Source organism: Cynocephalus volans, chromosome 11 (genome assembly GCF_027409185.1).
Source record: "Cynocephalus volans isolate mCynVol1 chromosome 11, mCynVol1.pri, whole genome shotgun sequence".
Classification (NCBI taxonomy): Eukaryota; Metazoa; Chordata; class Mammalia; order Dermoptera; family Cynocephalidae; genus Cynocephalus; species Cynocephalus volans.
The window spans coordinates 36,817,929-36,844,706 of record NC_084470.1 but is presented as its reverse complement, the minus strand read 5'-3'; the positions used below and the strand labels follow the sequence as shown (position 1 = coordinate 36,844,706).

At 38.5% G+C, this 26,778-nt stretch overlaps 1 protein-coding gene across 8 annotated transcripts in view; it reads left to right on the top strand.

The window, feature by feature from the left end:
• The window catches only part of THRB (thyroid hormone receptor beta), a 388,788-nt gene that overhangs the window by 152,100 nt on the left and 209,910 nt on the right, over nucleotides 1–26,778 (top strand). For 6 of the 8 annotated variants that reach the window (XM_063113671.1, XM_063113673.1, XM_063113669.1 and 3 more), the window contains exon 2: nucleotides 5,229–5,299. The gene's annotated coding sequence lies outside the window, so the exon portion shown is untranslated. Of the gene's footprint in view, nucleotides 1–5,228; nucleotides 5,349–26,778 lie in introns of all 8 variants that reach the window. The other 2 variants (XM_063113667.1, XM_063113668.1) reach the window with 2 other exon arrangements.

The window sequence follows — 26,778 nt, the reverse complement described above, 5'->3', positions numbered from 1 at the left end:
TAGAGAGGCCCATCGAGCTTCCAGCTTCTGCTGGGTGCCCTGGCCCCAGGGCTCCAGTACCAGCACCTCCACTCTTGTCCCAATAGCTTCGAGGTTTCCCACCCTTGCTGAGTTCTGCAATGCCTCATTCCCCCTCATTTGATTTCACATCCTTTCCTTCACCTGTATAATCAGTTCCCTGCATTATAATCCTGTTTAAATACTTAGACCAGTTTATATTTTCCTGGATGACTCTTGACTGAAACAGCTGAAATTTGGTGGATATTTGCTGGATTTTATTACCTAATTTTAATCCCATCTTCCATGTGGGCATCTTTTTTTTTTTTTTTTAGTGCAACAGGGTAAGTCCTATATCAGTTATCTAGTGCATAATACCATTACTTAGGGTTACCTGGGGTAGTAAATTACCCCAAAAATCTGTAATTTGCAACAATTAATAATTGTTAGCTCATGAGTCTAAGGGTTGCCTGGGCAGTTCTTCCAGTGCCAGCTGGGCTCACTCATGTATGTGTGGTCAGCTGTATGTCAGCTAGGTGACTCTTCTACCTTGGCTGGGCTCTCTCATATGTGTGGGGCTTGGCTAATCCAGGCTGATCTAGGATGGCCTTGGTGGAGACAACTGACCTGAATCAATTCCACTGTGTGTTTCTCACGCATGGCAGGCTAGTTCAGGCATGGTTCTCATGGCAATCACAGAGGAGCAAAACATTTAAACATTACAAGAACTTTTTCAGACTTCTATATGCAGCATATCTGATAACATCCCTTTGGCCAAAGCAAATCACATGGCCAGAAACAGAATCAAAGGGTGCAAGAAAATAGACCCAACCTCTTCAGTGAGAGGAACTGCAAAGTTACATGATAAAAGGGTTGATGTAGAGAAGGGTGAAGCATTGCACATGTTAAGTGTCTCACCACAATTTTTAAAAAAGACAAAAAAGCAAAATTAGGAAAAAAAAAAAAAAGGCATTGACAAAGTTTCCAAAAGCAAAGCAAAAAGAAAAAGAGTTTGTTTCTCTAGAAGACATAAAGCATCAACATATCAATAAGAAAATGTTCACCAACCCAGCAGGAAAAAAAAAAGGGGGGGTAAACCAATGGAATGACAGAAAGAAGGAGGAAAAGAAAGAAAGAAGGAAACAGGAAAACTCACAGAATAAGAAATACAAATAGCCTTTAAACAAATCAAAAGATTCTCAGCTTCACTCATGTCAAGATACATGTGAATTCAAACCAGACGTCCACTTATCTATAAAGACTCCCCACTTCTTATCAAGAAGATAATGCTCAATAATATATATAGCAAAGATATGGAGAAACAGGACTTTCAGACGTAGAATGTAGATTAAAACAACCTCTATGCAGTCTAATTTAGAAATATTAATCAAAATATAACATGTGCAATCCCATTGAATGGCCCATTTCATTTCTTAAGATTTGTCCTGTTAACGTACACGTGTGAATTGGCACTTACTCAAGGTTATGCCTGGTCGTCCTATTTGGACTAGCAGAAGAAGAGACTTCACTGGCCTTCAATAAGTGATTATGTTTTAATGATATAATGGGATACTCTGTAACTGTCAAAATAAAATTTAAAAAGACTGAGTAAGTCCTTTAAAAAAAAGATGTAGCGAAGGTATACCTGTTCCCCAATGTTCATCGCAGCACTCTTTACAATAGCCAAGAGTTGGAACCAGCCCGAATGTCCATCATCAGATGAGTGGATACGGAAAATGTGGTACATCTACACAATGGAATACTACTCAGCTATAAAAACGAATGAAATACTGCCATTTGCAACAACATGGATGGACCTTGAGAGAATTATATTAAGTGAAACAAGTCAGGCACAGAAAGAGAAATACCACATGTTCTCACTTATTGGTGGGAGCTAAAAATTAATATATAAATTCACACACACACACACACACACACACACAAAAAAAAAAACCAGGGGGGGGGGAGAAGATATAACAACCACAATTACTTGAAGTTGATACGACAAGCAAACAGAAAGGACATTGTTGGGGGGGAGGGGGGGAGGGAGGAGGGAGGGAGGTGTTGGTGATGGGGAGCAATAATCAGCCACAATGTGTATCGACAAAATAAAATTTTAAAAAATAAATAAATAAATAAATAAATAAATAAATAAATAAAAATAAAAATAAAAATTCTGCCAGAATATCATCTGGATTTAATTAAATTAAAACCTCCCCCTTGAAAAAAAAAAAAAAAAGATGTAGGCCATTAAGGCGATGCAATGCTGTCTATCTCAGGTTCCATAAGATTTGATTAGAGACTGGCAACTAAAGATAGATAGATAAATAGAATTAATTCATTTTTGTAATAATATTAACCCTTTTAAAATAAATTAAATTTAAATTTAACCCTTTTAAAACTTTGCAATAAATTATGCATTATGTATTTGCTAATTTGTTGTGTGCAGTTTCATTTATACAAAGTTATTGTCTAGAAAAAAAAACATAGACCAAAAGCGGGTTTATAAATACCGTATTAGTACACCAAGTTAAACCAAGTTAAAGGGACTTTATTTATCCTTTAACCTTGAAGTTGCATTAATTGGGAGCAGTCATGGGAAATAGTGCCAACCTCAGCACAGGTCAGATGGCTTAACAAAATGAACTGTTTCATGCCCAGAAATAAATGTATCCCAAATATAAATATGAATCAGTTACAAAACAGATTCTTTTGAAACTACAAAATAACCACACTGTTAATATATTTGTGCCCCAATTAAAAATGTGTAAAGAACACACTTTCTGAGCTAAAGTTGTCCCAGGGAGTAATTCTCCTTTTTGCTTTGAATCTTGTGTAAACAAAACCAGGCAGTGTCTTTTGAGCCATAAATGAACTCACAGCTCCCTATTTTGTAAAGAGAAGAATTAAAAATGGATATGTTTAAGCTGGAAAATTTTGGGGCTGGACCTTGCTACTTTAAATTTCCTTCATCACAGAGAAACCACTTTGAATTTGTCTACCTGAAGAACTCTAACTTGGTTTGTTCTCACTTTGAAGCACCCCGTGAAAAAGATGCTATGTGTTTGCATTATGGCAAAATTCAGAAGCCACCTCAGTGACACTGTTTTTCAGTTTTCTTCTCAGCAGTTTTACCTTTAAAACCTGAGCCTGTGCTCAGTCATGCAGAACAAGGCCCATGACATCAGACTGCCTGAGGGAGATTCCTGGCTGGCCTCTTCTTTACTGTTTGGCTTTGAGCTAAATGTTTAACCTTTCTCTGTATCTCCTTTCCTCATCTGGAAAATGGGGTTATTAATAATACCTATGTCCTATGTTCATTGCGATGATTGAATTGTGCATAATTAAGTGAAATAATAAACACAACCCAGCCTACAAAGCATGCTTAATAAATGTTATGTATGAAAATGCTTATTATTATTAATTACATGAGAATTTTTAGGTTGTTTTCATGGGGTCAAGTTTATATATGTTCGTCAAAGTCTAAATCAGAATTATACTCTCAAAAATATATTGGGGTTCAATATTCTTTTTATACAAAAGGCACTGTTTTTAGATGTTAATGTAGGGGTAGTAGTATATTCTTACTTATAACCCCCATAAAGCCATAACATCAGTTACACATACAAGCTTCTTCCAGGCTTTATTAATTTAGTCTTTGAGAATGCTTTTAGAATATGCTTTTTAAGTTTCTTAGCCTCATACTCTGAGAGTTTCTCATTATCTAGCAAACAGCAAGGTGAAGGTTTTCGATTTGAAGATTTATGGTTAAAGCAGTGGAGAGAGATTTTGAAGAAAAAAGATAAATACAACTCCAAAATCTTCCTTAATGTTGTTTTAAAATTAATAATGAGCAAATCAATTTTTAATAAATATGTTTTGCCTTTCAACATGTTGAGTGTCCTTTCTGCACGGAGTCATAGTAGAAGGGCCGCTGTAAAACAAGACAAGGCAGCATCTGCAGAAGCCCAGAGCTGAGAAGCAGAGAAAATTTTCACAGACACACTTACATATGCACACCCACACAGAACCAACAATCGCTTTAATGATATAACAAGTGTTTTTATGGTGCCATAAACGTTGGGTGTTGGGTGAAAAAGCAATAACAGGGTATGTTTATTCAATGTGGCAGTTAAAGGAAACGAGCTGCTAGTCGTCAGAGCTCACATACATAATGTCAAGTCAAACATGTAGAATGAGAGATACATACACAGAAACTCATATCATTTGGGTAAATTAAAAACACACAAACACTGTTCATTGTGCTAGATATACATATAAGACTATGAATGTTAAAAAAAAAAAAAAAAAAAGTGGCCTGGAAAGATAAAAACAAATTCATGGTCTAGGATTGGGGTTGGATTGTCAAGGAGATTATACTTATTCTCTATTTTTTTTTAATTAAAAAAAAAAAATGAGCAGATACATCAAAATGTTAACAATGGTCCCTCTGGGCAGTGGGAATCCAGACATTTGTTCTTCTAACCTCTGTTTTTCTATGATTTCTAAGTTCCCCACAACAACAATTGTGAGTCCACAGTTAGTTGAAAAGCAGCTTCTCGCCTGCCATGCAGACAGACACTTGGGGACGTCCTCTGCTGCATGAGCAGATGTCCTGGACTGCTTGGTCACCTCTGTCATGTTGTTTATACCTGTGGGAAGTGTTCCCAACACTATAACACTTAACACACTCTAGATAGCTCCATGATCTCATGCTCGGATGCACACCTGAAGAATAACCTGTCGTTTCACCACAGGTGCATATGGCAATGCCCCGCCATGGTGTGGTGGCAGCTTTAAATGTTAAGAATTATCTGGGGACCACCCTCTGAGGTGAAGCTGGACTCTCTTTAGCACAAAGTATCTAAATGGTTTGAGATTCACATTTGCCTTTAAATCATTTTCCAGGCTCGGAATCCAAAACTTTCTCAGGTCTCATCCCTGAAACTCCATAGAAAAGTAGGTCTTTGGGATCCACAGAAGTTGCTCATGCCAATAAATGCATTATTACAGTCCTTGTGTTAAAGTTCCTTTCCCTGAAACCATTTCCCCTTTAGAATGAGATTGTATCTAAGTCTATTTGCATTTATTCAAAATCAGAGACAGCTCTGAAACCAGACCCTATTTAAACAGAAATAAGAGAAGCTGAAGATTACTTAAATGTGGGGGAACTTAAAACAAACAAACAAACAAAAACTCTTATTTGTCTTCTTGTGTTTCCTTTTTTCCAGATCTGCGGTTTCCCTGCCATTGGCCGTCCTGAGTGGGTGCCAAGTCCACACATGCTTTAATGAAAAAGAAGGTCAGAGGTCGGGCTTGACTTGACTATTGGCGGACTTGCAATCTTTGCTGTTAGTTGTCACTTTTTAGCATGATGGGAAAATGATCTTCTAATTTGTGGTATTGCTGCATAAACTAAGTTAACATAGTTTTGAACTCTGTAGGCATTCAGGAGAAATATGACATTAAATGGGCTAAAAAAATTATCACAGAAAAGGAATGCTACAGTTCCCTTGGGGGGAAGTAGAGTGATAATAGAACAGTGAGAGAAAGGAGCCCATTTTTCACTGGTTATGCTGGAAAATTGTGCTCGATGAAGATCCGGCAGTCCTCTCCTGCTTTTTCCTTGAGTTCTAAAACTAGGTATGAAAATTAGGTAACCTTTGGTTAAAACGAGTCAGGTAGGGAATACGCACCCATGCAGTGAAGATCCATTTTCCTGATTGAGAAGTCCTTTGGATTCTTCCTTTAGTCCCAAAGTGTTTGGAATATCAGTCAGCCCATTTGGCACACAGAATTATAATTTGGAACCCAGTTTGTTTACGTTATTATAACAACGCAGTTTGAGTTTGTCTCTGCATTTTAGGTTGTGTCAGTGCTTTCCTTTCTGTGTTTATTATTTTTAGCAGTTTAAAGCTAACCGTGAAAAAATGGCTTTCTGGCAGTAAGGTGACATTCGGGCTTGGCCAGGGTCTGGCAGAGTCTATAGAAGTGCTCACTGGCTGCAGGAGTCGGGTCTCTTGAATGCTGTCTTTGTGCTTCCCCTTGCCCATGGCCTCTGGCCTATTGTCAAGGCGCCTCAGTTGGGGTGGCGCTATCTGATTGTAACGAGTACTAGTGTTTCAGCGCTCAGTGCCCAGGCACTCCCTTGGGGGCCCCAGTCTGGCTGCCTCTGTCTCCCAGCCCTCCCTGGAGAGGACCAGTCAAAGCTCTCATATCAGAAAACTCTATTTGTCGTTTATAGAACATTCAAGGAAATGGGATCCCTAAGAATCTTCGAGACCTGTGGTTGTCTAATTTTTTTAAAAAAATAAATAACCCTTCCCTTTTCCCAAGGAAAACTTTACAGTGAATTCCAATTTGTAAAACATGGAAAAAGACATCTGTTGTGTTTGAAGACAAGAAGAGTCGTGCAAACCCTGTTTTTAACTACTTCTTCACCCCACCCCCAGTCAAGGTACTTCTGAGGTCCTCCACTCCCACCAGGAATCCCAGGGCACCACAGAATACTTGCACACCATTCTTGCAGGGTGTCCCTCAATTTGCAGATGAGGAAACTAAGGGGAGATTTCTTTAAATGCTCAAAACGAGGCATTAGACACAAAAGGGTGCACACTATTAATCCATTTTTATACAGTTCTAGAAAAGGCATAACTAATCCACAGTGATAGGAACCAAAAAGTCATTACCTTGGGGAGAAGAGGAGATTTATTGGCAAGGGGCATGAAGGAATTTTCTGGAGTGATGGAAATGTTGCCGGACTTTATCAAAGTATGGGCTACATGGCATTCGTCAAAACTCATCTGTGCATTTTACTCTATGTAAATTATACTCCCATTAAAAAATAAAAACAAAGAGGGAAAATAAAGCAAAAAATAAATTAGGCATTTGGTGAATAAAAATACTGTAGCCAGGCATTTTAATTTGGTTAACTTCTTTAAAGTTATGTGGGCTATTTACTGAGTCAAGTCTAAGGTCATTATGCAACATTTCTGAAGCTCAGAGACCAGGCTGTTCTTCCAGTGCTTTCTTTGTTCAATAATCATCCAAACCAGAAAAAAAAAAAAAAAAAAAAAAAAAAACCTCAGAGAATTCCAGACAATGGAACCATGTAATACCCTTTGTAGTCTTCCAGCCTGTAATGTGGCTAAGGTGTGACACACGGGAGCTCGGGGAATAGAGACCCTGAGTATAATACTTGATTCCACTGAGCATAAAGGCCAAGAAGGATTGCCTCCCCCATTGAAGCAGAAAGAGGCATCATTTTCCAGATGGAGTCCTCTGAGCTTTAGGGGCTCTAAGAAGCCCCTTAAAAGCCTCTGCTGGAAGGGGCGCTCAGGTGGAGACCATCTAGGTCACCCACCCAAAAGATAGCTTGACTTTTATCTGTTTAAATATTGGGCTTCTCTATCAGATTCCAGGAATATAAAGGGCTCCACAAGTGAAAAACATGTGCAAGCATTATGCATATTATATGCCTATTCTGGTATATATTATTTTCTTTATCAACCAGATGATATGGAATGCCACTCCTTTAAGCACACTGGACTTTTACCTTTTAAGTTTGTACAGATAGACATGGGTCCAGATTTGGCACATTCAGGACTGTTTTGCAGGGTCACACCCATCTGGACTCAGCCTAAGCGTTATTGATAGTCTTGGCTTCAAGCACCCCCCAAAAGAAAGGTCTCTCCTGAGTCCCTTTACAGAATTCTGACCCAATCAGAAATATTGGGAAAAAGAGGAAAGAGCAAATTAAGCTGAGCCTTCAGGAGGTGCGGAGCCTGTGAGCAGTCATTGTCGGCTCTTTATCCAATGCCGTACTGATTGTCACCTGGAAAAACAAGACACCATAGTGAAGCCCCGTCCCAGAGGAGCTCCTGAAGATGCTGTTCTTTAGTGTGGGGTTGCATATTGTCCAATAATCTCTGTTCATAGATATAAACCTCAATTTTGTCATGCATTACTTTGATGTGCTCCATTAATAATACTCAGCGAATTCTTCATAATTTTTTAATTCTTTGCTCCTACTCATCTGAATGCTTTTTCAGTGACCTATAAAATGCAAGATTCTTTCTCATTATTTTAGCAGAGGGGAACTTCTGGTGACTAAGGTTGAAAGTCAGGCCTCTAGTGATACCTGTAAAACAGGCTGCTGGTGGATGCAGTCTTTTTGCTATCAGCAGGTTTCAGGTACTATCAAATGATGGGCCTTGTGCTTATATTTTGCAATGAGGCATTCTGACCTCTAAAAAGCACTTTCTTCTCACTAAAATACTTTGAACCAACCCAAATTTTTCAATTTGTGTGTCTTAGAAGTCAGACTTTAAAATGTAAAGTAATTATATTGGTTGAAATACAGCTAACGACATGGGTCAGGGTAGATAAGACCCAAAAGCCAACTCTGCCTTTGAGAGCCTGATGAGAAAACTGGGGCTGGGAAGAGCAAGGAAAATGTTTTTGAAAAGGAAATGATGGCAAGAAAGGGTCATGTGGAGCTGGAGCAGGAAGGACTTGAAGATACTCAAATGTTCCAGCCTTTGAGGCTGTATTACTTTTCTTCAGAAAGAACAGACTGTCTACTACTTGAGTGATTTCCCAACAAAGGGCCAAAGCCTACTTCACTCACAACATGGATCCACATTAACACAAATTTAGTTCACTAATGAAGCTATGGTAAAACTGAATCATCTATGAAAAAGAACATTTTAAATGACCAGGACATTTTTTAATCCACGCAGTCCATGCTTTGCCTGCATATGCACACAAATTTCCTAATCAAACCAAATTTAATTTAGCAAGAGATTTTTCTCCAACTGGATTAGTTTAATGTGCATGAGAGCAGAAATAAAATTGCACAATGTAAGAGTCTGAGCAGAGTTTGCTTTTTTGCAATTCTATTTGAAAGGACTTGTTTCAAGTCAGTAAGAGTCAACTTAACCAAACAGAAAATACCATGACGGAAATTGTATGTCTTCTCTATCCCACTGACTTTGGGCAAGTAATCCTCCTGGAGCCAACATTCTTGAAAATTCTTTTTCTTTCTTTCTTTCTTTCATGCTTTCTTGCTTGCTTTTTTCTTTCATCCTTACTTTCTTTCTTGTTCAAGTGGATAATGCAACATGTATGTGATTAAATTTCAGTTATTCATGAGAACAGGAGGGAAGATAAAACGTCAATAATTGAAGTACAATCTATTGACATTTTTTCTGATTAACTTTCTTTTTTATTTTTATTTTTTATTATTAGTATATTCATTATTACAAATCACGATTTTTCTTTATGCCCTTTACTCGACCCATCACTCCCCATACCCCCTCCCTTCCTCCTCCCCCATCTATAGGATCCTTAGGTTTGTTCTCTCCTTCTGAAAGTTCAACATATTGTTGTGGTCTTTTTCTTTCTTTCTTTCTTTCTTTCTTTCTTTCTTTCTTTCTTTCTTTCTTTCTTTCTTTCTTTCTTTCTTTCTTTCTCTCCCCCTCTCTTTCTCTCTCTCTCTCTTTCTTTCCTTCCTTCCTTTATTCTTTAATTTTAGAAGGAGTAGATCCATGAGTTTAGTAATCATATTTTCATAAACGTTTCATTATGGACTCTCAAATGAGAAAGAATTTAACCTCTAAGTCATTATCACATCCTTTTTGTTAAGGCAGAGGGCAGAAGGTAATGTATTGCCATTGTGCAGATGACAAAATCAAGGCCCATTTGTGGTGTCAACAGGATGGAACCAGAGCCCCAGCACAGCTGTTTTGGAATTCCTTATATCTATGGTACATGATACGCTCCAATAAGCACACATCCTTTGTGTAGGTAATCCACAGGGCTGGCCAAAAATGACCAAGTTTGTCATTACAACTTTCTTGGTACTATGTGTTTGACATCCTTGGCTGCAAGGCAAAAAGTGTTTTTCATTTTAGCTTTTAAAATCAGCTGCAGTTGAACAAACATAACTTGATTTTCTGATTCTAACCCCCTCTGACTGCATTTTGTCAAGCTAATGTGAGCCCTATTTTTTCCCACCAAATATATATTGGAGAGGGCCAGGTTTGGTTGACATTGGCTGCCTGCTACCCCAGGTATCTCCCCAGACAGCTTGCTGAGGCAAACGTTGTGATTTCTGCTGTAACATCCTGGGCAAAATCTCTCATTAAAGAGTAAATGCCTGTACACTTACATAGTAAAAGTATAAGAACATGCATGAGAAACACCCACACCAACTGTAAAATAGTGGTTAGCTTGGCAAGAGAAGGGAGAAAAAGGAAAGGGATAGGGAGATAGGTTGTTAATGTTTTGTCTTATTTCTTGTAGAGATGAAGCAAATACAGTAAATCTGATGGGTGGGTATATGGGTGTCTGTAATATTATTTTATAGACCCTCTGAGTGTATGAAATATTTCATAATTTAAATATTTTTAAAAATTAAGCAAATGCCCTTCTTATAAGTGAGATGATTTGAGCCCCTGAAATCTTTGCTTTTAGTTTTGAGCAAGTCAAAGGTAGTGTTTCTCAAAGTTAGACATTCATCAAAATCATCCAGAAGTCTTGTTAAAACAGTTTCCTGGGTTCCAGGAAACTGGAATTCTGATTTGGTAGATGTGGGCAGTGCTGAGAATCTTCACTGTAACAAGTTCCCTGGTGAGGCAAATGCCGCTCATGCAGGGACTGCATTTTGAGAACCACTGGTCTAAGAGAATGTTTCATCAATGAAACTAGAGTTTGGTTGACTGCTCACTTTTTCATTCATTAAACAAGTATTTGCTGAATGAGTATGTGTCTATTCTGGCACTTAAACTAGTCCAGGTATTCTGCATAGAGGTATAAAGATGGTCTCTCTCTAGTGGAAAGGAAGCAGGACTGCCCTGTACAGTTGTGCAGGTTGGACACTGTGTGAATGGTGCCCACTGTAGTACTACAGCTCAGCCAGACATTGTAGTCCTGGTAGTCAAAGAAACAAATCAATGGTTGCACAACAGTGTAGTACATGCCATGATATTAATATGCAAAATGTTTTTTGAGAGATGAGCAGGACCTCCAAACCCAGGTGTGAGTTGGGGGCAGGGGGTCAGTCAAAGACTTCCGGAGGATACGATACCTCAGTTGAGTATGGAAAAGTGAAGAGAAGTTATCTGGAGAACAGTGAGGTTAGAGGGAGAAGCAGCACATACAAAGACACAGAAGTGTGATGTGTAACTTGTAAATAGGTTGTTATGGATGGAGTAAAGAATTCAGGCTGGCAGGACAAGAGAGCTGACCATCAGGAGTCAGATCACAAAAGTTTGTCTAAGGTGTTTGGATTTTAATCTGACAATAGTAGAGAGCCACTTAAGACATTTAAAAGAAATGATCTGATCCAGTTTTATGTTAAGAGCTGTATGACAAGGACTTTTCACATACAATAGAATTTATTTATTATGTTGTCAGTCTCTATCCACTAAAATGAAAGTTCCTTGATAGTTAGGGACACAGGAACCCTTGTCTGGTTTTTTTTGCAGGTATATCCCAATGGGTTGGAGGTAGATTGGCCACAGTGGACCAGGTGAGCAGCTATTCATTAGCCTAGGTGTGAAACGATGAGGGCTAAACTCAGTCAGTTCCAGTGTGAGTAGAGAGCATGGGATGTATTTAAAGTCTATTACAAAAGTAGAACTGACAAAGCAAGAGGATTAGCAGGATGTGGGAGGCAAGAGAGAAGCCACCAAGGATGACTTGCGGGTTGGGTCTTAAGCAACATGTATACGTGGGTACCTTTCACAGAACCAAGAAAGATAAGAGGAGGAGGAGTTTTGAGGGGTATTACAGGGGCTGGAGAAGGTGAGTTTGGGCTTGGACATTTGGAGCTTGAGGTATTTATGGAACATTCATGTGGAGGCATCACATGCTCACAGATTCATCACAGATTCATAATATTTCTAAAATGAAGGCTATTGGTAAATATAGCCAAATTATTTTACAAAAGGTTGTATCATTTTATGTTTCCATTAACAGTGTATAAATAACAGCATCTGTCTTACACATCTTCACCAACATCATTTAATCTTCACAAACTGGATATCCTAATAGTGAGGTTGCTTTAATGTGTACTTCCCTGATTACTTTGTAAGGCTGGACATATTTCACATTTTGTTGACCTTTATCCAGAGATTATCTTTTCATGTCATGTGCGCATTTTCTATAGGACATTGATTTTTTTTAACTGATTTCTTTGCCCATCTCTTGCACTGCGAATATATTTTTCTAATTTCTCACTTGTCTTTCCTCTAACAGTAGATGGCTGTTTCCTCTGCCTGGAACACCCTTAAGTATCTCCCAAGATACCTACTGGGCTCCTAGCCTTTGGAAGTCTTGGTTCAAATTTTATCCTCTTGTTGGGATCTTCCCTGACCATCCTATTTAACATTTCAACCTCCCAGCAAGCACAGCTCTCAGCAGTCCTAATCCCTCTCTTGCATCTACTTTTCTTTTTCCCACTTCACTTTTCACCTTTTATGTACGATTTAATTTATTTATTTTGTTGTCAGTCTCTATCCACTAAAATGTAAGTTCTTGATAGCAGGGACACAAAAACCTTTGTCTGTTTTGTTTGTAGCTATATCCCAAGCTCCTAGAAAAATGCCTGGCACATAGTAGCTATTTAGTACATATCTGTTAAATGAATATTGATTGCTTTTATATTTTTATCTATCGTCCTAGAGTTTCAAAATTTAATCCATAAAAACTTATCAGTTTTTCCTTTGTAATCTCTTTTATTGTTTTCATGTTTAACTATTTACCCCATTTAGAGATCAATTAAATATTCAGCTGCATTTTTTTTGTTTTTTAAAAAGTTTTCTTAAAATAATTATTCCTTAAACCATATGGCATTCATTAGAGCATATAGTGTGGGATGAAACTCTAATGAAGTATCTTGCCCAAAATTGTTCATTTCTTCTCATTTCTTAAACTGCTCTATCCCTTCCTCATTAGTTTATAAGGTAAGCTTTTAAAAATCCCGTATTAGTTTCATGCAATAGGGTCTATTAAGACCTGTCTAGTCTGTTTCGTTGTCTGCTGATGAATATTTCAAACCTTTGCCATTAGGATTTGCCAACAGTCTTAATAACAAGTCTTTGGCTGAGCTAGAAGCAAAATTTAAATTTCGTAATTGATAAATACATCCATTAGATGTGGGAAAATGTAGGGGAGAGTCCTTTAGCGTTTGTTTAGATAAACAAAATAGTCCATCAAAAAATATCTCTTTCACAAAATGGTCTAATTACCTAGTTTATTTTAAATGCAAGTTTTTGCAATTATTGGTTCCTGTGTTGTGTTGACTTATAACATGAACACTCTCGATGGCAACAATTTGAGAAGATCACTCTAATGATTAGACAGCTTTTTTTCCTTGAAATGTGAGGAGACCATCCCAAGGCTCAACACCTTCTGGTGTGGGATTGTGCTTCCTCTTAATAATAGATGGAACAGCTAGTTACCAGCTCCCTCTGGGAAAACATGTTGTCAAATAAATATTTATTAAGCTTTTCACTATGCAAAACACTGTGCCATGCCAATGGGAGGTACAAAAGTACAGCCAATTAGGCATCCCTGAAGAAATTTAAAAATTAGTTGGAGGGCCAAAAGACTTACACACAAAAATGTAAACAGGAATTCTAGTTATTCATTATTATATATGTTTTTGGCAAATCCAAATGAATGGGGCAGATATTACCCATTCAAGATGTTAAGAAGAGGAGGAGATAGCGGTGGATTGCAGTGATTTATGCAGCCTTTACTGAGGGGATTAGAATTTGTATCAAGCCTAGAAGAATAAGCAGAATTTGACTTTTATAGAAGAGGAGAAAGGGACAGGGAGGATTATCAATCCTAAAATCTATTTTCAACATTTAACAGTTGTTTTTTATCCTGTTATTGTTGCTGTTATTGTAAGTAATGGGTGGTTTTATTTTTGGACTATTGCTGTATTATGGTTTAATACATGTCTGAACATTTTTTATTAGTACTTTAAACATTTGACACACTAACATAGCTTCAAAGTCATAATTAATCAATGAGGAAAATCTAGCAGGAGTAGTTATATTTAGACTGATCATCAAAAGACAACAGCATGTGTGCTTCCTGCTCTTTTAAAACCATTTATAATTAATTGGTAGGCCAATCACTTTCTTCCAGTGCTGCTTTTCTCACTTTGAGGGGAAGCATTTAACATGGCAGGTATTATGCCTATCACTACTAGTTACCAGTGTTAACAGGGTCGGAGACAGCAGTGATCTGCTGATCTCACATAATTGAGACACCACCATTCGGTAACGAGCAAATTTTTTATGAGCGTGATTAATAAATAAATAACAAGTTCATCTGATAGGCTACATATCTAGCTTCTTTCTCTTCTGCTCATTCTTATTATTGCCTGTAAAAGGGTGAAAGACAGACAGAAGCAGGAAGCAGGAGTTTAATCCACAGTCTGAAGAGACAGATCCTGACTAAATAGGAGGAGGCTGCTGAAATTATCCTTTTTATCCATCTTATCTAGATGTTCCCTTATTTTTTTTTTTAAAGATGACTGGTAAGGGGATTTTAACCCTTGATTTGGTGTTGACAGCTCCATGCTCTACCAAGTGAGCTAACCGGCCATCCTGTGGCCTTGGTGTTATCAGCACCACACTCTCCCAAGTGAGCCACGGGCCGGCCTCAGTTCCCATTTAAACTTAAGTAGTATAACACATATTTTGCAGGAAGGTAGACACAATATTGGAATATGTTTACCATAAGAGCATTTACCTACTTGATGTTCTGGAATAAGAAACAGACAGTCCAGCATATCCTACTTAACAACCAACAGATTAGTTAGTGTTCTAGTTTAAACTTGGCCTTGGTTCGTTTGTATCTTGGATCTGTGGGTTATGAATTATGACCACTTTACTAAATGACATGGTTTATATTTTTATTCAGTAATTGTTAATGAAAACCAACTGTTTTCTCCATTAAAATTCAAAGAGAATAGAAGTTGAAGGTTAACATGTACACAGTTTTCTGTATGTGTATTATATTTCACACTACAAAGAAGTTAGAACAGAAGAATTAACTGTTAACAAGGTGAACAAATGATAGCTAGTAAGTACTAGCAACAGAATTCTTCTAAGGAAAGGAACTGTGTTTATTTGGGAAAATGCCTTGACCAATGTGCTTGGAGGTAGAAAGATAAATCTCCAGGAGAACTGGGTGAGAGGGGAACTGTTCTGCTGGAGACAAGGGAAAGTTTTGGTCATTGTTCCAAAGAATGGAAGGAGAAAGAGAGAGAATGAATGGAAATAAATGAATGAATGAATGATACTGAACAAAGCACCAGAGAGACGACAGAACGCTATGAAGTTAGCGTAGTGACTGCTCTCTATGACCCCTCAGGTCCTCAGTAAAGAAGCTGAGATGTGTGGTGCTGGTAGACCTGCTGTAGAAAGAACCTACCTTTGACTCAGGTCAACATGGGATGGAAATGAGGCAGGTCAGGTGTCCATAGGGGTGGTGTCCAAGGTGGCTAGGGAGATTGCATAAATCTTTCAAAATGAGGGTTCAGGCCAAGGTGGAAGGTTGGGGAGTGTTCTTTTATCAACCAGTGCAGCATATTATGATGATGTAGAGTAGTGCTTCTCAAGTTTCAATGCTTATAAAACCACCAGGGACTCGGCTGATCCTGTAACATGAGGTCTAGGGTGGGACCTGAGACTCCATACTGCTAGTGAAGCTCTGGGTGACACCCATGGTGCTGGTCAACACGGCACACTTTGAGCAGCACAGTGTCTTCAGGACCAGACTTCCCAGGTCCAGATCCTCATTTTACCACATACTATGTGTGACTGAAGAGATGATTTAACTTGCCTTTGCCTGTTTTGTCAGCCATAGAGATAATATCCCATAGGGTTGCTATGAAGATTAATGAGTTATTATATGTAAAACGCTTAGAACAGTGAGTGCCCGGTACAGTCATATTCCATATTATTTCAATTTGTAAAGTTATGACATTTATTAAATAAATTTTGTGAAGATAAAAAATAAAATTAAATTAAAACTATGCAATGGTACTTCAAAAAGTTCGTGGAAAATTTGAATTAAAAGATAGTACAAATTCTTCCATGAACTTTTTGAAGACCCCTCGTTAAGTGTTACCTGCTGCTGCTGTTTATTATTATTATTCTGAATTACTTTCTTAGTTACTTGAAAATAAACTATGTACAAAATTATGCTATCTACTCTAAGTGAATCATTGTGCAGTATATGCATGTATTGAAACAACACACTGTACCCCACAAAAATAATTATGAATAAAATGGTAACAAAAAAGAAAATAAATAAACCAGTCTTATGAAGTGTTGAAAATTTCTTAAGACTGACTTGGGCTTTGTTGTGAGACCAAGGTGGGTTCAAAGTCCACCTCCCTGATCTTGACCTTTCTAATCCTTGGGATTAAATGACACTAGTATATCAAGCATGTAGCCTGGCACAGAAGACTGTTCACTCCCTTCTGCCTTTGCTGTAAATTCTTTTAAATTCTAAAAGTTGCTAAAAGTTACCTAGACATGCTTGCTTGTATTTTTCCCTAAAATTTTAGACTGTAGAAGGGTGCATTTCTTTAGGATTCATAGGCCAATATGACCATCTGGGCAGTGATTCAATCCTGCCTGTGTTCTGCATTTTATAGATGTCTCTATTGTAGTCATATCCCATTGTAAATACATAGTCAGGTGCCTGTTTCCCCCCACCCAATTGAGCCTGGCTAGGGCAGCCAGTATTCTTCATCTTGTTACCTCATACCTCCAACTACCAGCGCCTGGCACAGTATTTGGGACATAGTATGCAGATAGCACTCAATTAATATGTCACAAAATCATCTGCCAATAATCAAAAGAGGAAGAAAAATCATATATATAAAAAATCATATATGAACTTCATTTTGACTTCCACTTAGTATATTTTATTATTCATTTAGAGTTTACCTACACCAAGGAATTGAATATCTGCATCAACATGGCATCAGACATACTTATTCAGAATTGAAAAACAATTGGTGTGGTGGAAGGATCTAGAAATTTTTGTGTTTGCCATGAATATACATTTTTTTACACTTATTGGATATAGATTGAAAGAGATAGATCCTACTTTAAGTAAACCTTACATGAGAACATTAGAATTTACAGAACATATTAATTGTGTAGTAAATATTTATTTAGCAAAATCCTTCTTTACATAAGGATTCAAAATAGCTTCTTTATATAACAAGTTACTGAATAAACTTAAGATGCATTTGCATCCAGCATTATCAGAGACCCAACTTGGGTGTAAAGAAGGCTCATTTGTAGAGATATTCTGGGAACAAAGTAGCTAGATATATATTTGAAAGATCTAGTAGATACTAACTTTGATCCACTGATCACTATTACAAGATACTAAAATGGGTTAGGGACAGACTCCCAGACTTAATTTCTAAACTCTCCTATTTAGAGAAAGTTCTACAGCTGGAATTATGACTTCTGGAGTCTTCTAGCAGAGGTTCTAGGGAGAATCTGCACCTGCTAATGCCAGCTATTGGTGTTTCTAGTCACATAGAATTATAGAACCCTGGATCTAGAAGGTTTCGCAGAGATGATCTTCTTTGCTTCTCCGAGTGTGGTTTGCTGCCGGTAGCATTGGAACCACTTGAGAGCTTGTCAGGAATGCAGAATATCAGGGTTCACTCCAGATGTAGTCAACGAGAATCTTCACTTTAACAAGATGTACGGGTGACTGATGCACAGTTGATGCTCAGCGCCCTTGCACCCCACATAGCAGGATGCACTGTATGTTTGTTGTTGCTGCTGCCTAAGAATATTTGAAAACAGAACAGAGCCCTTAACAGCTCCTGTCTTGCTTGGTTTGTGGAGCAGTTGCCATTTAAAGAGTAGAAATGCTGCTCCCAAGAAGCTAAGAGAGAACATGACCCCAAAAATGTGCTTACGAACTGTGGTTGCTTGGGGCGTGATTTTGTGAAAACAAATCAACCCATTAAAGAAAACCTGATGGCAACTTTATCTATGAGCCACTTAAAGTTCATCTGAATGATGTCATTTTATAGAAAGCCTGACACCAATAAGGCTATTTTTTTACGTTTTGGGGGGAGTATGAAGTGCAGTGAATGGCAGAGAGTGGACATGAATGTAATGCTCATGAAAAAAAATGCACTTATGGCTAATTCACTCATGAGTTCTGTATCTGTACCAACCTGTTACTGACCCATTAAGTAGCACCCGGTGAGTGTTTGGTTGCAGAAGGTGGCAGGATATTAGGGAGAAGATATGAAGCTAAAGGCTTTGATCTTTTCTGTAATAGATTAGACATAGGACTACGTAATAAAATGAACATGAGACTATATCTACATATTGTTCAGCCATAGATGATACAAGCTCCTATAAAAAGAAATGACTTTCAGTAGAATGTTCTAGATGAGTCATAACCTTGATAATAACCATGAAAAAGAAAAACAATTTACAATAATATTCCTTTGCACCTGGGCAAGTATACCCTGAAGGAATCAGCTTCCAGTTCAAATGGAAAAGCTGAAGAGAAATTGTGATGCCCCAAGACCTGCAGACCCAAAGACAGAGCTGTCTTCCTGGAGCTCCATGCAAGGAAAGGAGCTCCAGGATTCCTCTAAAAGTCATTATACACTTTAATTACCCCCCATGAGAGGTCATAAAACAGAGGTGGAAGCTGGGCCTGGCCCAATGCAAATACAATAAACTCTTTGTTATTTGGTGGATGTAGATTAGATTAACCAAAAAAAAAAAGATACTTAACCCATTTACCTACTTTTCCCAGGAACTTTGAAAAATGACTATTTTCCACCTCTGTTTGACTGTATGGAAACTATGGTTTTGCTTGGAAAAGATAAAAGGGTTTAAGCTTCTATAACTGGGTTTATTTTCCTAAGTGATTAAGGAGATAAAGTAAAACTTATACCTATATCATTGTTTCTCTCCAAGTCAGTATTTTTCCAAAAGTTCATTTTTTTCCTCCAAATTCATCTCTAGTTTCTTACTTTATACATATGCTTACTTTATAAATATAAATATGCTTTATAAAATATATATTCATAATTGTAATTTCTCATGGATTTCTGAGACTATTTTATTTTTCTAGGCCTTATACTTATAACCCAGTACTGTCAACTAAATGTATAAGGTGAGCCACAAATTCAAGTCATGTATGTAATTTTAAATATCCTAATAAACCACATTAGAAAAGAAAAACTACGGGTGAAATTTATTTTAATACCACATTTTATATAACTCAGTACCCAAAATAACATTCCAATAAGTAACCAAATATAAAAATTATTAATGAGAAATTTTGCATTCACTTTTTCATGCTCAGTCTTGGAAATATGGTGTGTATTTAACACTCACAGCATGTCTCACTTTGAACTAGCCACATGTCTAGTGCTCAATAGCCACGAGTGGCTAGTGGCTACTGTACTGAAAAGCTCAGCTCTGATTCCAAGACAATCGTTTCTAATATTTTGGAGTCAGGGTTCTTTAGGGGAACCTGAGGAAAACTGTGGATCTTCCTCCCAGATAAATTCATGTTAGCATTCAGTCCTACATAACTTTTCAGGGGATTTATGAAGTCCTGTAAACCCATCTTGGAACCCCTTGGGTAAAATCTTCCCAAACTCGCATAATCCTATCACCAACCTCACCCTTTTTAAAATGTTAACCTTTTTGATGTACATAAATTATTTAAATACAAAACTTTATATCATTCCTATAAATGAACAATGGGTCATTTACCAAAAGCAGAAAATAACCATAAAAAAAATATTTTTAATTTTTTTAATTGTTCATCAAGTTTACCTCCTAAACTCACTTTTCACATCACTCCTTGGGATAGACCACCTAGGAAGCCAGATGAAGAAGGCTTGCTCTAAGGCTTCCTCTGTAAGGATGTAGGAATGAAATGGAGAGTCACCAGGGAAATGCTATTAGGTCATTATAGTAATACAACTGGTTGATTTGTTAGCCTATAGATGGAGACGGAGATTGGGGTTATAAAACTGGGCAGAGTCAATCACTTTGGCGTAGTCCACAAACTTTAGACTTCTTTTCTTCTACTGATGATTTTTTCTCCCTTGATTCTATTTGCCAGAAGATACCCCTAAGCTCTGCCCACTTGGGGGAATGTGGGGGTTAGAGAAGGAAGCCTGGGGTGTTGTCTCTGCTCTAGACCTTAAAGAAATGGCTCTTCTTCTCATCATCTTTGCTAGCTTCCTCCTTGCACTACCCAAATGGTGAGACCCAATGAACAGAGGGGAAAGGAAGCATATAGCTGGCCTCTTGATCTTCCTGCAGCACAGACCTCAAGTCCAGGATTGCAAATTTAAATGCTAGCAAAGGCCAGACAGGTAACTTACATGAGTCACTTCTTAAGGAATTGGAAATTTGGACTTTTGAGTGAAATCCCCTTTTTTAAAAAATGTTGACTCATGTATTATTTTTATTTTCATTAACCTAGATATTTACACTTGATATTTAACACTAGAAACACCAGTCAAAACACTGATTCTGGATTCTAATCCAGGGTGGATAAGGCCATCTGGATACTGATTGCGTATTCCACTGAGACATTGGTGGTGGTTCTCAACTCAGAAATGTGTCCGTGCATTTTGTTGATACCACAGTGGTGGGAAGGCTGGGATGCTGGGATGTAACTGGCCTTTAGGACCTTCCATTCAAGGGACACCCAAAGGTTTGTCCTGCCCCAAATGCTGTGACATCCTGGTTGAGAAACACCAAAAGAGTAAAGGAAATTCTCTAGCTTTCCATGGTATAGTCAGGTTCAGCTTGGGTTATGGGTCAAAGCCCTGTTTGACAAGGAGGAGAGAATGCAAATTTTCGTGGAGCAGCTTCTTCTTTTGGGTTGGACATGTGTGGCAGATCGAGTAGGCTTCAAGGATTTGAGGTTTCTCATCATGTTTGGCTTATTTCACACTTCTACAAAGCTTTGCAGAAGGACGTTATTTCCTCTCTTCTGGTTTTAGTAAGCTTACAGTCTTTGGAGAGTTTTAACTTTATTCTTTTATGAAATGATTTTCAAAGAGTGTTGCCCCAAGGAGATGACTCAATTCAAGATATATGTCTGAGAAAAGGTCTCTATTGCTAAAATTCCAGAATAGAGAGTTCAGCTGAAATGTTCACCCATCCCCAAAAGAACTTATGCTACAGGTGTGTCCTCCTGGGCAGGGGATGTCCTTGCCCGTAGTTGCTTGAACACATGGAGTTTACCATAATGCTCTGTTCCACAACCATGTCACTTCAACTTGGACATTTGGCAGGTTTTTGTTCAGTGATGATCTTTTTCCCTGAACCAAAGAGGGTATTTATGATCCATTCTCTGAGTTTTATAAGAGTGATGGGGCGTTTTGTTTCTTCTGTTCATCTAGACTTCCGGTGATCTATCAATCTATCTTATAAAAACATTTTAGTGAGGTATATCATGCATATGCTAAAGTATATGAGGCTCAATGAATTTTTTATATAGGTATATATAATCATCCATGTAACCACCACTCAGAAGTTATAAAACATATCCAGCATCCCAGAAGTTTCCCTCATGCTCTTCTCTGTTGGTACCTACCCCTTACCCTGCAGGTTACTACTATTCGACTTTCATCACCACTGATTAGTTTTTTTGGCCTGTTCTTGAACTTCTTATACATGATATTACATAATTTGCACTCTTGTATTTGACACTTTTTGATCAACATAACATCTGTGAGATTCATACATATTGTTGCATATATCAGTATTTCATTCTTTAATGCCAAGTAGTATTTGATTATATGGATATACCACAATTTTTTAATTCATTCTTCTGTCGAATAACAGGAAACCTGATTGTTTCCAGTTTGGGGCTGTCTTTTGAAGAATATATGCATTTCTCTTGGATATATACCTAGGAGTAGATTTGTTTGGTTAGAAGGTAGTTGCACATTTACCTTTAGTAAGAAACTTCCAAACAGTTTTCTGAAGTAGTTGTACAAACTTACACTACTGCCAACAGTGTATGGGAGTTTTGGTTGTTCCATATCTTTTCCAACACTTGGTAATGTCAGTCTTTTTAATTTTAATCATTCTGATGAATATGTAGTAGTATGCCATTGTGGTGTTAGTGTGCATTTTCTTGTGCATTTTCACCTAAAATGAATGAGTCATAATAAATATTGTTGAAGTTCATGAAGAAGCTTTTAAATACTTGGCTCAGGATACTGTACGTACAATAGTTACTAACCCTTTTAAGGAATTATAATTATTTCTTCTTTCTGAGAGATGTGATGCCTCCTTATACAATCATTCCAGTTTTGTAAGATGTGAAAATTCTTCAGCCACACCCCTAGCTAGCATGGTATCTCCAGTGTATGGCCCTGATAAATGGTGCATAGAGGAGACCTAGCATTGCTACCATAGGCACCTTGCAGTGAGTTTGCCTCTCCAGACATAAGGTAGGTGCCTGTTTAATAATAGCCAATGAGCATTTATTGAGCACCTACTTTGTTCCAGGCACTGTGCTGGGCATTAAGGAAGCAATAAAAAACTAGGTACAGTCCCTCTCTCTTGAAAAGCTCACAGTCTAGTGAGGGAGACAGAAACTGAGTGTATAATGGCCAAGCAAGGTAAGTGCTTTGAGAATTGTTTATGTCCAGGGGGCTTTGAAGCCCAGGGCAGAAATCCAGGAATAAGGCAAGAAAAGTCTTCCCAAGAAAAGTGATAACTCCAGCGAGTATTACAAGAAGAGGGAGGGATCCCAGGCAAGGCAGGTGCCCATGCAGGGAAGTGAGTCTCTGCATGGTATTTTCTGGGACTTCTGGGACAGCTGGAGCAGAAGACATGCACAGGAAGGCACTGGCAAGAGAGAAAGCAAGGATGTATGCAAGGGTACTTCAAAAATTTGTGGAAAACTTGAATTAAAAGATAACATGAATCCATCCGTGAACTTTTTGAAGACCACTCATATATATGCAGGGCTGATCATGAAGGGTGTATTTAGGTGAAAATATATTTTGCCGAGCTTCAGCCCAGAGAATCTCCTTTTTGGTTCACCTGCAAGCAAGAAGAATCAAGACTTCCCTTTAGCTGTTGTCTCTGAACACTGTTTAACTTATCTTCTTTTGATGTTAAATTACATGATGTTAAACTTTTTCTAACTCCTTTTCTGGACACAGATACATTTTCTATTACACAGTTGAACCAATGTGTACTTTCCCCTATATGATAGTCTAAGAATTGTAGTGTTATAATGAGGGATTTTTTTAAAAATATGCCTTCCACACCCAATGATCTAGCCCATGCAATAGCCCAGAGTGTGGCATAAGCCCACTTTTAGTTTTCTTGCGGAATGGATTTTTATTCCTGTTGTTAGCATCTGTCCTTTTGACTGGAGGAGTAATGCAGACACACTATTTCTAATAAAGGATCCACTCATCTAAATCAAGCCAGTCCTGAAGTGTCTGGAATCTTCTCCCTCAAAAACAGAGGCAGCGACAGGGTTTCAGAATCACCCTACTTTATTTAAGAAACACTCGTGTAGCATGCATCTCTTTCCATTTTCCAGGCAGTTTTCTAACTACATTACACATAGCAATTCATTTAATCTTCACAAGCACCCTTGAATTGTACAATATTATTATTTCCATTTTGCAGATGGGGAAACTGAGGCACCAAGCCCTTAAGTAACTTGCTCAAGTCACAGATGGGATTTGAACCCACACATATGTACTTGTAAACACTATACTATGCTGCTTATTCATACTTGTAAAATATCCAGGAGAAACTCGAAGAAACAAAGTTCATTCAGCAAACAGTTACTGAGCAACTGCCTGGTGGGGTGAGTCAGTGACACCTTTGCCCCAGGAACTCTTAACCTATTTGGGCAGACAAATAGAAATAAACATTAGCAATTCAATGTTAACCTGAGGGGGAAAGTAACTAACTTTGCCTGAGGAAGTAAGAAAAGGGCTTGGGCTGAAGGCAGTGTCAGCCTTTCATGGAAAGGAGTGAACAGAAGCGACAGTTCTGAGTTGCGATGTGGGGAAGCTCATTTGGGAGGTGACTAGGGTGCTTGCAGTGGAAGATGGAAAGGTGTGCTGTGGAGAATGGCTGTGGGTGACAGGGCTGGTGGAAGGGTGGCAGTTGGAACTGGTTGAGGGTCTTGTATGGGAGACTGAAGAGAGGGACTTTATCTTGTGCCCAGTGGGAAGCCATGAGGGTGGTTAAGTAGAAGAGAGAGGTGATAACATGCCTTCTGGAAAGAGCTGGCCTAGATGACATTGCAATAATCCAAGACAGGATAAAACTTAGCAGTGCAGGATATTTCAAATCTAGGAGTATTAGGTGGGTTGACAGTAAAATATGGAGTCTGGACTATAGCTTGCAGGGGGGGACAGACAGGTGAGAGAAAGGGGGAGAGACATGACAGAGAGAGAGAGAGAGAGAGAATAATGTCTGCTGAAAGGAGGGAGGGAAGGAGGAAAAGAAGGAGAAAAGGAGGAAAGAAAAGCATGGAAAGAGGACAGAAAAGAAAATATGCCAGTACCTTAAAAAAAATCTTCTGGTGAAATGTTACTGGCACAATACCCATATGATTCAGGCCTTTTGAGGTCTTTGCTCAGCCAGATTTCATTTTGGTGGTTCACCAGCAGTTATTTTCATAGCTCTGCAGAAACCTATTGAGATTACTTGTATGTGAAGGTAATTTGTCAGGTTTGTGCAAGACTTCATTTAGGGGGCAATGCCTTGGCATGCAGACAGTTTCCAGACCTTGCACACCAGCAGAAACATGTTCTCTGAAGACAGTGATGAAGCCACTGAAATTCATTGCTAGGCACCCAGAAGCAAAGTGCTGCTGCATGGGGCATTTTCAGAATCACGTTTTTCTCAAAACAGCAACAGAAACAGATATCCAAAATTAATCCTCAGAGTTATCAACCTGATTCTTGATGGCTTCAAACCCAAAGAAACCTCAAATATATGGGGATTATAAAACCTTATTTCAAGCCAAGTTATTCTTGCCCTCTGCCACTTATAAGCAGCCTAATTACTGGAGTGAACCATTTCTCCCTGCAATGATTATGATCAGGCCGGGTGGAAGTGCACTAGAGTTGGGAGGGAGTAAACGTTCTCATTGTAACAGGGCCTGCAGCCGTGGATAAGGTAGCATGTCAGGTGTTAGCTGTCCGGGCAGCCAACTGATGCTGTTCAGAGTCTCATTTCACTAGGGGTTCGGGTTACCACACGCTTTGCTCATCTTCCTGCTGCAATACTGGCTTCTGCTAGCAGGTTGGGAGGCATGGTGTGGAGTCCCCGCTAGAGAGCACGGCTGGAGTAGTGAGCTCTTTGTCTGGGGGGTGCATTGTGTGGCAAAAGCCATACAGTCATGACGCCAGCCAAGCCTCAGTCAACACGGGCATCTGAGATGCACTTCAAGAGCATTTAATTGGGAGAGCTCAGCCACATAAGCACAGGACTTGGCTTGGGGTTCCAAGCAGTTGGTTCACTTAGAAAGTCTTCATTCCATCTGACTTGGAAGTAGAGCAGGAGAAGCTCGTGCTGAAGGTGTGGAGATGTCAGCAGGTCCTGAAAGCCCAGAGGACAGCAGGGTAAGTGTCAACCCCCCTGTGACGCTCTCAGTGTGAACGCTAAAAGAGGTTTTGTTACAACTGATGTGTGGGTCAAGACCTATTGGTATTCAGGGCATGCACATCTAACAGCCAACTCCTCTTAAAATTCCGATATATCCTTGTTGAGGGTGGGATTACACAAACATACTTATCCAGTAATTTTCATGTGTCTTAGAGTTAAAAGGCAAAGGAAATTTAACTCCTGGAATTTAAACTTTTTGGCCTGGGGAAGGGAGAGAAAGGAGGATCATAAAGAGATACAGATTATAATAATCTTTTAAAAGTTTAAAAATGTCAAGGAGATGCAAAAGGACAATACATTATCTTCCTGTTCTGAAATAAGATATTGAATATATCAATAGGAAATTGTAATCTGTTCCTAGTGCCAAATTTTGAGGAACATTCAGTTCCCCCGAATGCCATTTGGAACTGGAATATGTTCCAAAGAATGGTGCCATAGAGGCTGAGGGTCTGTGCATGTCCCGTGTTACAAAGAAAGGCAGAAAGAACTGGGAGCGTTTCGCCTGAAGAAGAAAATGCTGCAGGATTGATTACAGCTATTTCCAAGTATGGGAAAGACTGAGGTATGGGGTAAGGAGAATACCTGCCCTGCATTTTCATAGGGAAAAGGGTTTTATCCTTTGGGAAGAGGGGAAAACAGACCCCTTTGGCAATCTGATTTAAAAAAGGAAAAAAGCAAATGTAGACCTACTCCCCAGAAAATGCATTTATTATAAATGCAAAATTAGCACATAATAGCAAGGATTTCATGAGAACCTGTGAAGTCCATGTAAAGTAATCCTGTTCTAGATGGTAGGACTAACAGCAAATAGAAATTTCAAGATTTGGCTTGATTTTAGGAAGAATTCTCAAATAGTTTGTTAAGTGCTACAATGGAACTGGGTTTTTCCAAAGACGATCCACTCCCCTGTCACTAGAGTCTGAATGAATTGTTGTATGAGCTTTAGAGTCACTAAGACCTGAATTTGGATGCAGATGGTGCTGCTTCTGGCTGTGTGTCCTTAGACAAATTTAATCCTGCTAAATATCCATTCCCTTAGCTGTGAAATGGAAGTAAAATCTATCAC